The 2620-nt window shown below is 35.9% G+C and overlaps 1 non-coding gene across 1 annotated transcript; it reads left to right on the forward strand.

Annotated features, from left to right (window-relative positions):
* Nucleotides 1–259: 259 nt before the first annotated feature.
* LOC143608837 (U2 spliceosomal RNA) lies at nucleotides 260–451 on the forward strand. The gene has a single exon (XR_013149335.1). It is a non-coding gene; the product is annotated as a U2 spliceosomal RNA (small nuclear RNA).
* Nucleotides 452–2620: the final 2169 nt, after the last annotated feature.

The following is a 2620-nucleotide window of genomic DNA, read 5'->3' on the forward strand; positions in this document are numbered from 1 at the left end:
TATTTTATCTTTTTAATCAATCTAAAGTCTTCCGCTAAAATTAACCCATAAACTCTGATATATTTACAAAAACAGGTACCAACTTGTGGTCACACTTCTAGGCCCTAAGTCGGAGTGTGACAATATTACTGGGCATGGTTGCTGTTATTTTTTGTGTTGTGGAAGAAAAAAAATCATTTTGCATCCCACATCGGCTGAGTGAGCTAATAGACGAGGGACGAGTTTAGTATACAATCAAAGGCCCAGTTATTGAATATGCATATCTTTCCAGGCCTTTTGGCTAAGATCAAGTGTAATATTTCTTATCAGTTTAATATCTTATATGTGAGTCATCGGCTCACTCGATATTAATCTTATTTTTATGGGGAAGGGCCTGTTAAAGTAGTTTGATGTTTAGGCTTTCACGCGTCGCCTTGGTCTTACATTACCACCAATGGCTAGCGCTACCCTCCTATTTTTGAGTTAAAGTTTTTTAAACTTGTCTTTAATAAGGGCTTACTGTTATAACTACATTTGCAAATAGGAAGTTGTGTGTTAGTAAAGCATGAGCTAAGGCAAACCATTATCAATGAAATTTCTTGGTTTGTTCTAGACTTGTACTTGTTTTATTGTATGATGCTTAGTTTATTTTTTGGGTTGGGTTGGGTACAAAGCCAACAGCCTCTTGTTGAGATTAGGTTCACCCTATCCATCTCATCGCATGTCACCACCCAATAAATAAATAAATAAGATACTATGATAGTGTTTATTTGGTTGAGCTCCTTCGTACTTGTTGTAACCGTTTTGAGATAAGTTTTACATAAGTTGACTCATATCCGTCATTCAGTTAAAGGTCCTAAAACATCGGTTTGAAACTCGGAAAAAAACTTAACGACATTAGGTGTTTTTTAACGAAGGTCTATTTAGACAAAAATAGTTGAAAGGCTGGACCATTGGTAGTGATTTTTAAAGGTGAAATTATTATTGGCCAGTACACAAGAAGTGAGATTATTTATTTCCAATTTACCTTAATTTTATTAGAAGGGGCACATGCTTTACAAGAAAAAAATATTGTTTTAAAATTTAGTAGTTGGGACAAAAACAAAATTTAAACAAGGGCAATATTTTTAAGACAGAATTACAGAAATTGTCATTTATGTTTGCACCAGATTTCAGTGGTTATCCTTTATCTTTAAAATTAACATAATTTGTACTTTACGTTTCAAAATGTTACATTGTCTGTCCTTTGACACTAACCCAGTTAGTTTTTTCATTAACTATGGTCATGTGTCTTGCGCATGAGGGCAAATTGGTCATTATACACATTTAATATATGAATAAAAAGCAAATTAAACTGCCCTCTCTCTCTCTCTCTCTCTCTCTCTTTTCTTCCACCACCATCATCACCACCATCTTATATCATCCAACCTCCAACAGCTACCACCGTCTTCGGTCCTTGATTTCTATCCATGTACTCTAGAAAAACACAAACTATTAATCAATTTTGCCTTAATTTAACCACCATACTTTCACCGTCGTTCATTACCACCACCCCCACTCACCACCACTGTCATCAACTTCCAACACCTACCGCCCCACCACTACACAATCAAAGATGAGTTCACCGCTCACCATCGATGATGATGGAACCTAAAATTTCAGAGAAGTATTTGAAACTCATACCCAGATAATATTAACCCAAAATCTAAGGTTTCCTTAACAAAATAAATAAGCCCCAAAAGGCTACCCTAATTACCGTAAAGACCGCTTCAACCACCATCTGAAAACCCGTCTCGATAGAATTGACGTTCTTCATTAAGGCACCAAATAAACACCATAAGCACAAATCCATTAAATGTTGTTGCAGATCATCCAAAACCAACCCCACAGCCACCCCGTCGTTCTAGGGTTTATGAAACCCTAATTGTACCGCCGATGGGTCTTAAATACGCTTAATTTCGCGTCGGATATTTCTTCCATTCAGGTGTAGTGTTTTTGTCAACATCTTCTTGCCCATCTATACTTCAATGAATGAATCAATCTCGCCTTTCTGGTTACTCACCGGAGATGAGGTCAAAGGTGTTGATAGTGACAGTGGGGGTGAGGCTTGACGATGACAGTGGTGGTGGTGAGTGTATATGGTGACGGTGGTGGTGTGGTTGTGTGTAATAACTCGAGTTTTCAAACTTATACTTTTACCCGACTCGGTTCAATGTTCGGGTTATTTTTAAATATAATTGGCGTTTATCGAGCAAAATTGATTTATTTTATTAATATAATCTTTAAAGTTTGTACACTTTTAGCCCAAAATATATATTCTTACCTTATATATATATATATATATATATATATATATATCCAACCTCAAACTCCAAGGATCAAATTGTAACTTTATGATATAACCCATTTCCAAGCTGGATTATCCGTTTACCCATATCCTAGTTTATATGGGTTTTCTTGTACCCGAATCAATTAATCACTCAATTAAGCTAACAAAACCGTTTGTAATAAAGTTTTGATCTAGGAAATGATTCGCATATGTCAAGCGCGGCCTCACTGACTTTTCATACAAGAAAATAATATCAAATTGATCCGTTTTTCCATTTTAACTAAACCGACAACCCTAATTCTGGATGGACAC

The sequence above is a fragment of the Bidens hawaiensis genome, unplaced genomic scaffold (genome assembly GCF_021521415.1).
Source record: "Bidens hawaiensis isolate Kalapana, Puna unplaced genomic scaffold, B.hawaiensis_p1.1 tig00419438_1, whole genome shotgun sequence".
In the NCBI taxonomy this organism is placed as follows: domain Eukaryota; kingdom Viridiplantae; phylum Streptophyta; class Magnoliopsida; order Asterales; family Asteraceae; genus Bidens; species Bidens hawaiensis.